Source organism: Bombus vancouverensis, chromosome 7, assembly GCF_051014615.1.
Source record: "Bombus vancouverensis nearcticus chromosome 7, iyBomVanc1_principal, whole genome shotgun sequence".
NCBI lineage: Eukaryota > Metazoa > Arthropoda > Insecta > Hymenoptera > Apidae > Bombus > Bombus vancouverensis.
In genome coordinates this window covers 6,159,495-6,175,041 of record NC_134917.1, presented here as the reverse complement: position 1 = coordinate 6,175,041, position 15,547 = coordinate 6,159,495, and the positions used below count along the sequence as shown (strand labels likewise).

The 15,547-nt window shown below is 37.4% G+C and overlaps 2 protein-coding genes across 3 annotated transcripts in view; one reads left to right on the top strand and one right to left on the bottom strand.

Annotated features, from left to right (window-relative positions):
- Positions 1-2,974, bottom strand: part of cv-c (RhoGTPase activating protein) — a 350,754-nt gene extending 347,780 nt beyond the window's left edge. The window contains exon 1 of one of the 2 annotated variants that reach the window (XM_033347220.2): positions 2,197-2,974. The gene's annotated coding sequence lies outside the window, so the exon portion shown is untranslated. The remainder of the gene's footprint in view (positions 1-2,196) is intronic. The other variant, XM_033347221.2, reaches the window with a different exon arrangement.
- A 9,374-nt stretch (positions 2,975-12,348) lies between these two features.
- LOC143302958 (uncharacterized) overlaps positions 12,349-15,547 on the top strand; it is a 67,844-nt gene continuing 64,645 nt past the window's right edge. The window contains exon 1 of the mRNA XM_076620303.1: positions 12,349-12,684. The gene's annotated coding sequence lies outside the window, so the exon portion shown is untranslated. The remainder of the gene's footprint in view (positions 12,685-15,547) is intronic.

Below are 15,547 nucleotides of genomic sequence, written 5' to 3'. Positions count from 1 at the left end.
GAATCGTAATCAGGATTTCGCCTTCGAGAATCGCGCATACTCGCCGAACGACTCGTCGGCAGATACCGATCGGCAGTTCGATAAATCGACCGATTACGAACCACTACTACCGTTTGTCGCTGCTGCGCACTACACAGCGACCAGCCAGCAACTCTCTTCGACTCGTTTAAAAGCTACACGCGGATGACTGCGTCGCAAACAACACGATCCTTTTTATTCCGTCGATACGAGCGGTTATTTTCCAATCTTTTTCAGGTTAACCCAATCAAGCGAAGTATCGATTGTTTTTTCTCGAAGCAGAATACGTTAAATTGTTGAAATGTAGTCTGCATAAACTTTGGTGAATTATGACAATCGATATAATGCACGTAAAATATTCGTCCGAAATATTTGCAAAATATTAGAACAATTAATGATGATAACTATTAACAAATAATATTTCTAAAGTATAAATATGAGGATTACCATGAAAATGTTGATAATAAAGAATTGTAAAAAAAGCTTAATGCTCGTTATTGTCAAAGAGAATATGTGATATTATGACCTATATTTCAAATAAATATCTTCAAGGCAACAAAACAAACGATGATTGTAATTTTTAACGCAAATTGAGTTCGTTTTAAAATCAATGATAATACGAGTCAATATGCATGAACTACCTAACTAATGAGGAAGCATAAACTGAATATACCTCGTCGTACTTTCGTAATATAACGATACCGAACGACACAGTCATGCTTTGACAATGAAGAATAATTATACGACAGTAGTAAAATTAAAATTAGCTATTGTTCAAACAATAATGAGCAGTATTAGATAACCGAATGGACTCTTCTTAACAGTAGTAGCGACATTATTCCACAGATTCATTTGCATTGTGTGTACTTATTACTTACTCATTGCTGACTTCTTTTAAAGTTATAATATCTAATACAAATAAAATACAATATAAACTGTTTTAAATAAAAGTATTCTGATATTATTTTCTGATTCTAATTATTTTAATCTAATATTTTAAAATAGTATTATTTTCTTTACATTAGTATTATTTTCATTACACTATTTCCTATAATATTATTATTATTTTGGAACATTAAAAGCCAGTAGAATATAAATATAATATTTGAATCTAATGTTTATGCAAAATTCTAATAATTAGTGGTCCCAAAAAATATTTATAAAAAAGAAGGAAACAGTTTTAAATGTTTACCTTTGTAAGGTTCATAAATGTGTTTTAAAGTAAACCCCGATTATTAGATATCTACATATAAAGAAAGTGAAGTAACCACTATAACGACAATCATAAATATCTGATTCGTAAAGATTTCCATTGTCAATTTCAGATAGATCTCGAAAGAATACTCTGTTAGCAGCTGTTCTTTGTTCCGGTTAATGAATAAATTATGTCACCTTGAATTTAGAACACCGATTTTATTGCTATAGTAATATTCATGTAACGCCAATGTCAGGTGATAACGGAGCCAGCGATAAGAGTAATACAGTGATGGTTATCTAGGATAACGATCTGAAATAGCATCTAACGTCAAACGTAAATAACGCTGAAATTGCAGTACAAGCATCCACGATGGATTTGTGGGAAATATTCTAAAACAAATGGTTTCACAATCTAGGTTAGGTCTGGGATAAGTCAATACGATTATCACCTCACTTTCGACACTCAACAGAACCAGGTTTGACAGCTCGATGCATATAGCGTACGTGAGTGTCGAATGATTTGATAAAATCATACCATAATAAATAAATATCATTTCCGTTTATATTTTTGTTAGTTGACATGAAAATAAACGACGCTCGACTGTTGTTTACATTTCGAAATCTGTCTACTGTTCGTAAGTATTGGAATCTTAGAGTATATATAAGTAGTATATTCTATAATATTAACCTTAGTCAAACATATGAGAAAAAGAAAATGATTTCTTGTATTGTTTTGAAAAAGTTCAGTTTTTATGATACATTTATAGAGGATGCATATGTTAAATATACTAGAGTTACTAATTCATACAAGAAAAGAAATATGTACATATATTAGAATCACAAATGTTGGAATAATTATGAACAACAATGAATAATCAGAAATAATTAAGCACGCTACTTATACATAACACCATAGATAACCCTTAGGCAAACACATCAGTCAAAGCGATGAAAGTCAAAATGACGAAACATGTTTTTAACCTGGAATTTTCGTGCAGACAGCTTGGCCGCTCAGAATCACGACATCGTCGACAGGACAGCGTACATCCACGTGTTCGATCGCAAGGTTAAATCCACTTGTACAAACGCGGCGCAAGACACGCTACAATGTGCCACCCGCCGTGTTCTACGGCCACGAGAGAGATTACCACCAATAACCACGATTTTTCACTGAGAAAAACGCGTTAGGACCGTCCACGGTAACCAAACTTCACCGTATGTATCGCGCGAAATTCAAAATTCAGCCTGCGATGGCGCCTGTGTAGCACGTGGCGTTTGGCGTCGTTACACTTTTCAAACTCGCGTCTGCCGTTCGTTTCGTGCGGCGTTTCCTCGTTCACGCATGTTTCAAACTCTGATCCTTTCTACGACAAGTGCCCCGCAACGAGGAATGAGGACCGCCAATAAAGTCGTAATTACTGTCACACACTACTGAATATTGATATCCTTGGACAAGCTGCTCAAAAATCTATTCTCCCTAGAAAATTTTCTAGATGATTTCTTACAGCGATACGAGACTGCCACCGAATCGATAATCCTCTGGAGACACGTCCTTGTGTGAGTATACGTTAATCCAATTTAATCCAAACAAGTCGCACGTTGCACCGAAATTGACGCGCTCGGAACAGAACGAAACGAAACGGAACGTTGAGCGCGCACCACGAAAAACTACTACAAGAGAACCGTCTGGCACGACCGCCGCGGCGACACTGAGAAACGACGACGACGTTCAGCACTGCTTGCTGCTCGCTCGGCACGCTACTACTACGCGGCAGGCGGCAAGCCGACCATACGAGCACTCTACCCCTCTTTCTTTCTCTCTCTTTCACTCCCCTGCAGCGTTCCTCTTTTACACGCGGTTTCTCCGTCCCTTTTCCACCGTTCCTCTTCTTTTCTACCGCTACTCTTTCCGCTCGTTCCTCTTTTTTCCCGTACTTTTCTTAGTCCCCCCTCTCACCTTTCCAATCTAGGTATTTGTTACTTTCCACTGTTTTTACCGTTTCCTCTCTTCTTTCTCTAATCTCTCTTTGTATCAACGGTTCTTGCTCGTTTCCTTCCGCCACTTTTCTTCTTCTCGTACCTTCGTGTTTTCTATGCATCTTCTTCTGACTCTCTGTGCCTCTGTATAATCTTCTCCCCTCGTTCCCTCGTTTTTTCCCTTCGCACTTTTTCGCTCGCTCACGCTGCCTATCTCTCTCCCACGCTCCCTTATCTCCGTCCTTATCCGCTTGTCTCTCGTTCCGTTCTGTCCTGGTCGCCACGACCCCCTCTCTGTCGTCTCTCTCTCTTTCTTGCACTCACGCGCTACCTGGAAGAGACGAGGAGCTGTCAAAGCAACGACCAACCGCCGACTCGGGCGGGAACTCGTCAATGTGATACGTATATGCGTCCCTTGCTGCAACTCTCGCGCGGTTCTTTTGCCGTGTACGCATAAGTACATGCGTGAACGCGTACGTTATCAAGGTATTAGTGCACGTTACTCCCAGACGTGGGTGTTCTTCGATGAAAGAAGTTCCGCAGATTTTCGACATGTACCATGATGTTTTATATGTCTGAGTTTCTTCTGGTGACGAAGTATGCAGTTCGTTCTTTTAACTTGAATCGGGTGTATACTTAACCTCTCAAGTATTTGGAGTCCTAACGCTGGAATGCATCGAGGTTGACGAACCTCCAATTGCGCTCTATCCGGCTGCTGTTGAAATTTTTTCGTCGCATCTGGAAGTAAGCAAGCTAATTAATTCAGATGAGAAAATTTATTTTATGATATAGATTGTAGATTCAGATGCTTGTTCATGTTAATTGTACAGTGCAATCCTGTTTGGCTGAACCTGTGTAGGATAAATGCTGTATACATATTGTAAATTAATGCACATGATGCGCCTCGGTTAAAATATTAAGTTATCGAGAAAACAAATTTAGTTTGTCTTAACCCTTGATTTGCTTCAAATCTGGTTATGCTCCGAATAATGTAGTTATACAGCTTCTAAATCGCCATGTAGTAATTAATTGTTGAAATATGTCGTAATTGTTGAAATATATTACATTGACATGTTATATTCACCTGTGTAGATGTGTTCGACGGTAAATAAAAGTAGTCTACAAATGCTGAATTCGTGAATAAGTGATTAAAAATTTGACTAAATTTCATTGAACATATTAAAAAAAATATTCGGTTGCCACCCGTTCGACGAATTTACATTTCGTTTCGTTAATTATATCATGTTCAACAAAGAGTCATGTACTTCCGAACTGTTATAATTAATTGTGATAACATTTGGTAGATAGATTAAATAGTGCTTCCTGAAATTACCCCTAGAACTTTTAAACTATAGTATAAATATATCCTAGAGAAGTTCAGTTAATTAGTGTTCGCCAATTATGAGTCAGTACTACCTATAAATTTTTGTTCAAATAATAAAAATTTTTTATATAGGTGGATACAATCAAGAAAAGCCCATTTTATGAAAGGTTTGTTCAAATAAGTGCTTCAGCATTTATACTATTTATTATATTATACTATATACTCAGATAAATCAAGTTCTATTGTATTTACACAGAAATTTACTCACGTTTCGCACTTTTTACGAACTTCAAAGTAACGTTAGGGTATCATACTTTGAAATATATGAATCAAGCTCAGATCGCGTAGTAACTTAATAAACAGTTAAGCGGCTATTGAAGTGGCCCCTCTCGTATTTTCATGATAGGTTGAAATACCTTAAACGCGACCAGTACTTCCTGACATCGCACATCGCACAGCCGCGGAAAATTTATCGTATCGCGGTCGATCGGCGGAATGCAAAGATGTTGGTGGCACTGTTGCGATAGAATGTTTCGTCCTCGAAACGTACAAGCCCCTGTCCTTGGAACCGAGAATCCTGGGACATTAATTTCGTCGTGGATGTATCATACCGGGGAACACTCGTCTTCTCTCCGCTCTCAGCTGTTTCCTACGTTCTCCGTATACCGTCTCTGTATACACGTATGCAACGTCGTTTCCCTATCTCGAGTGAATAGACTACGGCACGATGTGTCGCCTCACGGTCTACCACTCGAACGGGTTCCCGCCTTGCACTCCACAATGTTTCGTAGGCGAAACATGGGGTCACGGGACTCGAGTAACTTCGCTTTAAACCTGTGTTGGTGCTAATAGCCTGTATTCACGTTAACTCGAGCGATTTCGACTTAACAGGCCAATGAACCGATGTTAGAATACATTTTCTAAATTAGTGTGCGTTATTGTCTATGGGCGTTGATTGAGCTTTGTCTGGTACTATTTGACGCGTTGGTCGATCTTTGTGTGCAAAACATGATTGTTACTTGTTTGAAAGGGTTATTCTTTTTCTCGATTATCGGAGAAAGTTTAAAAATACAATCGGGAATGGATCGGGAACTATTGCTCATTCACTTTAACGAAGTGTCAGATGTAGGTAGAATGGAGCAATATTCGATTTCTGTTCAACAATTTACATGTATACCCTGGCCCGTGAAAAGCATTCGAATGCTTATCATAGGAAACTTTTATGTTTGTATTGTGTGTGTTATATAAACCATTTTGAAATTTCGCTGGTACTATAATGAGACACGACTGTCATGATTATAATATTAATAAAATTGGAAATCAATGTATATCTTGTAATTTCTAAATATACATATGTATTTTCAGATTTATTGTCGAATACTTTCGTGAAACTATATACGAATTCTTTAATTTATTCATGTTTTTTTTTGTTTCCAATTATATTAAAATTAGTGTAGATACGTTATATGACTATCCTTTGAGATGTTTTGAAATATTTCACGAAATATCCATCAAGGATGAGATTAGCAGGAGTAATCAGCATCATAGAGTTTCATTTTTAGAAATTAATGGCACGCGTTATTTGCGGGTGGTCCTAGCGCCACTTGATGGTCATGAAAACCACGGAGATTTTGGTCCATTTCAAGGACCCTCAAGGCGGTCAGCGCGTTAAGAAGAACGCGAAGAAAGAGGGAATAAGCGACACCCGAACTCTACGAACTATACGAAGCAACGACGGTATGGTTCGTCCGAGTCAAAGGAATGATGGGCACACCCACGCAACGTACGTGTTAGTAGACAGATATGGATATAATAAAAAGATAGCGTTTGTAGTATTCATGGGAAAGTTGAGATGTGTAATATTCGCGAGACGATTCCGACGACGTGAATCTCTTCGTGGAATTTTGTTTTGCTTTATGTAAGACCTGGTCTAAAACGTTTCTCGCATGAACAATTCGTGTTTTTCCTCTTTTCACTAAATTTTTGTATGTTCTTCAACGTGTTGAATATGTATTTCAACGTTCATTGTAATTTGTAATACATCGTATGTACTTCATGTTACAATGTAAATCGCTGGTTATAATATTTCCAACATTTATCTGGGGTACTGATCATTTTCTTTTATTAAGTTATACAATCCTTCGTTACATCAAATTTTTGGAACTTCTCTTAATAAAAAAAAGTCGCTAAAGAAATTTTACTCGCGCTAAGCATATACATAATAATTTAGTCTCATTGCTCTGCAGTTTGACTTATCAATGTTCTACATAATATTCGAATCAATAGAATCCAGTTAAATTATCTAAAAATTATTTATTATCCAAAAGATATTAAAGCTTTAATACAGGCTGAATTAAAACCAGCGGACATATAACTTTCGCGTGTAACGTGTAATACGTAATAAAATTTATTACGCATTTGAGTCTCGCGAAAAGCAGTTGGCTGTCACCATTCTGAACTAGATGAAGTAATAACGGGGGCAACTCGCACGACATGCAACGAAGAGACCGTCGCGTTGCACAATACCGAATGAGACTTTAGCAAAAAAGGATCGCACGAGGATATCGAGTGACCATCTTCCCAGCACTTGAATCTTTTCAGCTACATGTACTGTACGCCATGAAATTGCGAAACGAACGACAAAACGATGAAGCTTTATAGCGTGATGTTTTATAACGATTTCTTTGGTCTGCATGAACCGCGGAGGATCGCGTGACGAACTCAAAGCAAACGAGCGCGGCGGTTTCTTTTGCAGCCCGGAGTCGTATGGTTTAATTTTAATTCGCTGAGGGGTGATATCATGAACGCCCGCATGCCTTTCCATTAATCTCAATTACGGGGCAATTAAAAGCAGTTAACGAAAGTGGGGTCGTGAACCGGTGATTGTGTGTGCCCACCTTCTGCAACCGGTCCCTTCGCCTCCTTTTATTCTCTCCGAACCCGACCGACTGATGACACACTGCTAGGCAAGTCACTGACACGATTTATTGAGTATTAACTATTTTATTGCTGTGTACCACGCCGCTTGCTCAGCGTTCATGCTGACTGTTGTAGGTCGTGGGAAGCGTATTTTGAATTTCCACTTTGAAATCCTTCTTTGGATATATTGATAAAACGTGAGGAATTAGTGATTAGTACTTATTAAACTTGAAACTTTCTTCTTACTCAAATAATATTACGTAATCACGTAATTTCTAAACATAATTTTTTACTTAATTTATTGTATCTAATCCTTATAGGTAAATTTTATTGTTTATGTCCAACTCTACTTAGCTCACTGAATTCTGTTCTTGAAAGATCTAAAAAGTTCTTGAAATACTTATGAATTATATTACGTCTCCGTTATATTATACGATTACTCGTTAAGTTAAGTAAATTGTTTGAAATAGTTAATTATTTGAAATAACTAAATAAACTGCTTTAAAAAGAATTCAATCAATCATTATTTGCCTGTGAAAGGTTAATATCAAAGCAGTAAGGAACAACGATTATTATGAATAAGAGCATTTGATTGAAGAAAAGCACTGCTACAGCAAAAGAGAGTCCATGATACAATACTACGTTCCTTTAATTGTTCAAAGTCCTTCCGACTTTATGATTTTTTTACGCAATGGATTCTCCAGTTCAACACTTCGACTTTTTTATAAAACTATAAATAATCGAATTGTCGAATATCACAAAAAAAAAAACAATATTAATGACAAATATCACGAGCAACGGGGGAGAAGCATTGCTCGTTTCGCGATTGTGGAAAGTGTCGGATGAAAATGCGGGCGTTAAATCAGGGACTGACACAAACTTAACTCGTCGCTCCCTATCTCTCTGACATTCTTTTCACGGACTTGAGATTCAGCAAACAATGGAAACCAGCATCCGGAGGAGCCAAGTGTGAAGATAATGCGACGGGGAACGAAGTTCTATGTGCCGATTGTTCGAGGTGACCGGAAAGTTTTAATACCGATCCTCCCTGAATAGTTGCAATTAATTATCGCTTATCGTTGCATTATACCTAAACATAGAGCATAAATAATGTTAATAATTTCCCAATATAGAAGAAACGTAAAAAAACGTTGCAATGGTATTTTAAATAGTTTCTGAACTATCATGGAAGCTCGCAAATTATCATGAACTGGCTGTGAATTAAATAGAAAAATAGCAGTGAAGTTGCTTATCGATTCATCTAGATTAATATCGCGCTATGAGTGGATTCTAATAGGGCAGAAGGAGAGGAAGAACGGTTCGTTGGGCGGCTACATAATCGTTTGCTGCGTTTCCGACGTTAAGCCAAACTGAACAAGCCTCGGCGAAGGGACACCTTAAAAGGGTCCATAGATTCAAAGTCACTCCAGGGGGTTCTTTCTCCTTTTACCGGAAGATTGTATCTCCGTGTCTGCTTCTACCTACTATCTGGTTTGCACCATCACCACAACCACGAAAACGAATCTTTGCCGAACGTGACCTTACAAACTGTCATGTAGCCTCGCTTTTGTGAGTCGGTGGCCATTAAATTTTTCATTTCGCAGGGTCCTCGATAAACAGTTCTGCTGAATATAAGGACGCCTCTTGCTGCTACTATCGAATCCCTTGACAGCTGAAAGTGACCATTTTCCATGGGCACCTACGTTCAGTTTCTTTGCGTTTCGTGCAGATATCTTCGTTTCGTTTTGATGTCCTTATTTAAAAGGACCAGTTTTGGTTTCTTGAAGAACGCTTGTCCGAAGTTGAAGTAAAAAGAATGAAAGTTAAACGAAGATACGGTAAAATAGGGATAAAAGAAAAAGAGCTCTCTTAATCTTCGAATGACGAAGACTGGTTCAATTCTGACTTGTTCAGAAAGCTCGGTGAAGTTGACCAATTTAGTTTTTGTGATATTCCTCATATGAGAGAAATTGATTGATGGGTTTTAAAACAAAACGTAGTTATTTGTTAATGACTAAATTAATTATCATCGCAGTGAGAAATTTGTGGTGAGAAATCAGAGTTACGAGAATATTTCCTTCCTGATGACGGGTGGAGTCTTTGTCTATAATAGGAAATCAGCGTGAAAAGTACAAAGTGTAGTTCTTTGTTTATGACACATTTCCTCATGTCTAGTTATCGAATTGTCTTGATAAACCAATTATGTATACGTGATTTCTGTAGAAAAGCTTCCGATAACCGCGGCACATCTGCAGTTTATTCGATTGTTTTACACTTGTATCTAACAAGGGTTTCATTGTTAAATATTTACATGTATTCTGATATTTCTCTCGCTGTTGTAATCGATATATTACATTATAAACATACATATAATATACATATAATGTAAGTCTAATAACGTGAATCAGATTCAAGTAAACGAAATTATTTAAAGGGAACCGAGAGAAATTCACCATTTAAATAACGCCACGAATCGCTGCTTTTTCGATTACTGGCGACCTCGTAAACTACGTACCCCGATAAGGATCGAATTGTTATTCACACAGAATCAACCAACCTAAGCTCGATGTCACCTGATACCCTTTTTTAATGATTTTCACACGGTTTATCCTGATGACATCAATGGTTCCTTGTGTCTTTTACACATGAGTTCTTCAACCGATAATTTTTCCACTGTTCTGTACGAAATGATGGGTTATTCTTTAAACAAATTATAAATTAACAAAAGTTCCATTCTGGGAAGAACATGCTTCAAGGTTTAAATTACAATTGTATCGAAACCAGAAACCTTTGATTTTATTCAATAGAAATATTTTTCCTTTCTTGAAGTACCTTCACCCCTTTAGGATGTGGCATCGAATTTCTACGATGCGAGTAAATTGTAAAATGGCGGGTGTTCCGTAGGAATTGGTTTTCTATAAAAAGTTCTTCATTGTTGATGTAATACGTGTGATCGATGCCCTCGTTTCGCCCTTTACTTCAAGCCGGAGGATCGAGTGTCCAACCGGTTCATTTGTAAAACGATTCCTTTTACATCACATTTTTTACCAACCACCACTGTATTATATCGATCCATATCAGAGCATAGTCGAATTTATTACAATAAATTAATGAGCTAATAGATATTGTAAATGGTTAGGAAGTAGAAATAGTCGCCGGAGTGACAGAGGGAAGCGTTCGTTTAGATAACTGTTATCTAATAGTAATGATAGAATATTCAATTACACAATATATACATAATAAACATACCAACTGGATAAAATAATAATAATCAATATAGGCTGCGAAGAAACATGAAAAAATGCAAAGAAAAGAGATAAGAACAAGTATTCTATTTTGACTTATAATTACAATCAATAAGTTTAATTCAATATAATCGTAAATTAATCTAAAATTCAATTTCGAAAACTATTGTGATATTTTTGGGAAACGAATGAGAATTTATTGGAAGTAAATTCTAAATATAAAAGTTTTGTAATTGCTCAGCTGTATGTTGAATATTACAGAGTATTATGCAGACTGCGAACGTCGCAACACATTACGGTTATCACTGGTATTTTATCAGCATAAACAAAACCTGTATGTGTTACAATCCAGCGTACGGCGGTTCAGCTTATTTTCAGACGATAATTGATAATAACGTAGGCTGACGTCGGCAGGGGAACAGTCGACGACCCGTTAAACCTTGAAATAAAAGTTGATGTAATAATGTAATTCGCGAAAAATATTTGTTTTCTTCGGATTATTTACTTTGTCATAATTGAGGATCAGGAACAACTAACTCGTATAACTGTACAATTACGAACTTCGTTAGTTCTCTTCGAAAGACACCAACCCAATAAAAGTTCGTGGACAGCATAGCTTCCAGATTTATTTGGTCGTAAAATATCGACAGTAAATATATATGTTACTTTACAAACACGTTTTATAGATATGTTAATTAAAATCCGTGGATTGTGTCCAAAGTGGATATCTCAGTCAATTACGTTTGGTTTAGAACGTTCTAACAGTTTTGATATAATAAAATATACATAGACTGCACAAACTTGACTCATCTTACTGTACACTGTTTTATAATTTACTAAAACTATTCATTACTCTTCGGTAGTGCTATATAAACTTCTAAATAATCATTACATATGTAAGTTAATCTCCTTTGTTTTATCCCTCTCTATTTGTGGCCCTCAAAGTGCAAAAGCAATTAGGAAAACTGCGAAAGCAACAATATTTCCTTTTCTAAATAGTTGAATAATTAATAATTCGCTGTTTCGAATTTTCTATTTCAAACCGACTTCTTGGAAAGCTCGGTTTTCTTTATCGTTACTTGTTTAACAAATTATCTATATCATAAAATACGTCATCACTTTCAATATTCACGTAATCAATCATCTTCATATATTAAAAGATAGAAGTTCCATATTCTTCTTATATTAAAAGATAGAAGTTCCATATTCCCTTAACATATTAAAAAGTCACCGTTTCCGCAATAACTCGCAAAAGATTTAGTCTAGTTTTCGAATCATTACCTCGAAAAACAATTTCCAAAATTGAATAGAATAAGATATTCCCAAAAAACACTAGGGAGGCTGCGATGTACCTGATCGCGTTCGAGCTGGCGCGTCGAAGCGCAAGCTAAGAGGCCTGCCACGGGACTGGAAACAAGATTACGCGAACGGAAACCAGGCGTGTGTATCACGACAGTGACTATGCAAATCGATGACACACGTCAGTAGTTCTCTGTTAAATAAAAACGGCGCGGGACGAGGCGTGGTGAACGTAGCTGGCATGCAGATGCCCGGATAGAATTCGCTGGTAGAAAACGGAGACCCTCAAGGCTACCTAGTTTTGCCAGCTGCGCTTCTATCCGCACAGCCGCGCGCTTGCGTGTGCACGCGACACAGGGGGACGTGGCGGCGACCACGCCGCAATAAGAACGTGCATAAACGTTGCGCAGGTATGCGGACGTGTGCATAAGCAAAGGAGCCTATCTATGAAGGGGAGACGTTAACTACCGCACGGAAAACATCGTTAAACCGGTTCGATACCATCGAGAGGAACATTTTCTCGAATGGAAATCACCGTTCGTTCCGCCGCCGGCGCGCGTTATGAGGAAAACGGCAATGGCGCGAAAGAACCGCGAACCAACGCAAACAGCTGGTACCACGGTGTAACTGAGACACACAGGTAACCAAGAGACATAGAAGAGGCTCTAGTGATGAGAGAAGTTTCACGGAATTGGTGGTTCGTTGGTGAGTAGAGACGTGTAAATAATAGCTTGAAATACCTGCTTAGTCGTGCGCAATAATTTACTAACAAATAATATTAGTGAATTGACATGTCACAAGTCGCGGGTTATAGATTTACCATTAATAAATAATTATGCTTATCGGTGAATATAGACGTTTAAATAGTAGTTGAAAGTGCCTGTAGAATATAATTTATCGACTAGTAGTATTAACGAATTGAGAAGCTCCAAGTTATAGGTTATAAATCTCTCTTTCGAAATTATACAGTTTTATATCGGATAAAATGTTTTACCACTTGTAAAATTTTACTAACAGCACTTACTTTAATTTAAATTAAACTTTAAATTTATTTTTAATTTTTAATTTAATTTAAATTTACTTCAATAAAGTAAGAGAAACGTGATGAGACGGAAAATTGAAGTAAGACAGAGTTCTTCAATGGTAAATGGTGAATTTTATCCTGGATTATTAGATGACTATCAAAGATGTACTATTTTGATGAGGAAATATGTATGTATATGGAATACAACGAAAATTGATAGGAAAATAGCTAATGGATTCCATACAAAAGTGAAATTGGAAGTTAACCCTCATGAAATTCAAATGATATTATTTATATCCAAAATAGTACCTGCTATAATCCTGTCCAAAAACAATATACGTCAGATTTACATAAAAAAATTGAACACCGTGTTTAAATCTTTGAAACGCCATCACCTAGAAAGAATTCGTTTGATCCATGTTACAACCGTCATGAAATCGTACAACTTATGCTTGGTCCATTTACTACATATAATATCGACATAAATCACTTTGGAATGCGTTATTCTGCGTATAACTTTTATGAAAGATGAACGTAAATAGAATGGCTGCGGACTGGGTTCTCTTCCGAAAGAATCGTCGAAACGTGTGTAGCCGTGCAATCGTGCTGAAATCGTACAGAAATTTCCAAGGAAACCAAAAGGAGAAGTTTACAGAACTTCCAGAAATAGAAGTGGCACGATAGCCAACGGGAAAAGGGATGCAGGAAAGCTAAAGTACATTTTCCCTCGTCAAGCTGTCGAGACTGAATAAGGAGTTCCACGAAACGGAGCGATAAAGCATTTACGTCTCTTCCCCGATCGTCGTCCAGCCTATCCTCCACCCACTTCGAAATGGGTTAACGAGTTGCCTCGGCTACCTTCGTCTGTATACGTAGCCCGTAAAGACTCCCTTTTATGCACGGACTGAAAATATTTCGGCAATGGCACGCTCGACACGATAAAACCGCGAACGACAAAATCGCATGTTTTTCCTCCCTCTCATCTTCTCCTTCTCCTTCTCCTTCTGGACAGAATTCCGTTTACGATGCATCTTCATCCCTCTTTTCTTGCTTCAACGGCGGCGACACTTCTCGAGCATCAGCCGAAAAATAAAAGGGGAATAAAGTTCCGACCGGCTCTTTTTCTTCATTAAAGAGACGCGTCCGGTGAATCGGGAATGAAATACGACGTATTTAATCCGTATGATTAGTTTTCGGGGGATTCTCGGACCGTTCGTTGACAGGACCGAAATTTACTCGGTGGTAAAAACCAAGATTACGCCAGAGGTATTTGTGTGTCATGGAGTATAAAATTTTAGTGTGTAATTCTCTTTGGAAGTTATGCGGTTGATTATAAATAATTTACGCTCGAGAAATAGTACCAGTATAACATACATGTAAAAATATTGTGTTATAGTATGTTGATTAGGCAACAAAATAATGAGCTTGTTTTTCACATAATAACGCGTGTCAGTTTATACATTTCCTGTGTATATTGTACATATTTTAAACTTTAAAAGGATTGATTTCATAAAAGAATAAAAATACAATTTGTACGATCGAATCAACAAAAAAGATAAGTAACAAAAAGGAGAAGAATCTTATACAGATTTATGTGGATTATAACGCAGACGCAGAAAGTTTTCAGCAATGGATACAAAGGTATTGTATAATATAAGTCGCTCGTCTGCCACCCACATGCGAGTCTAGTTGTGAGGACGCGTAGTAGACGCCCATTTCATTCTATCTCCACAGGACAACGAATACTCACCTTTATGTTCTTTAGCCTTTCTTTATCTTTTGGCCTGTGTTTAGAGGTGCGCCGTTGTCTGGCCGGTGCATGTCACAGTTTTTCATGCGAGCGTCTTCGAGCGCCGCCAGCCGCCAGGACTGTCTTCAGCGAGTCTGAGAAGATAGCGATCGCCGACGAGTGGCCTAACTTCGTCAGGAATCCGTCGTTAGGAATCCCAAGTTCAGATAGCGTGAAGTACGCAAGGAAATATTGGGTGTTGAACAACTAAGGCGAAAATGGTATACAAGTCGTAATCCCACTTCAAGTGAGAGGTAGAAATTGTGTTAGGTTATAAGTCCACATTTTTTAAATAGCACAGTAATAACGAGGTATATTTAATTGCTTTACAAAAATGCAAATTTTTATTGTTTGTAAAAAGTGAACATATTGATCGAAAATTTTAAATGGTGTAGATATAGTGAATTTAATTACATAGATGGTACTATAATTATTATTTGCTTGTAGCAACACAGTGTCATGTTCCTTTATACAGAGGTTTCGAACACGCTACACATAATGTACTTGCCCTTTTTAAACCTCCTTCAACATCCAAAATTACCCATCTAAAATTATCACAGCACAAGGAAATCCACTTTCTCCAACCGTAACAAACGTCGCCGTAGTATTTCTAGGAACCAAAACGTACAAAGGAGGATAGTCCAAACAGGCAATTCTTATCCCTTCTCAACCACCTAAAAATCGAACCTAGGATAATAGACGAATTATCAGCCAAAGCCTCCTTTGATCTTTGGTCCTCGACGATTATTTAGCAA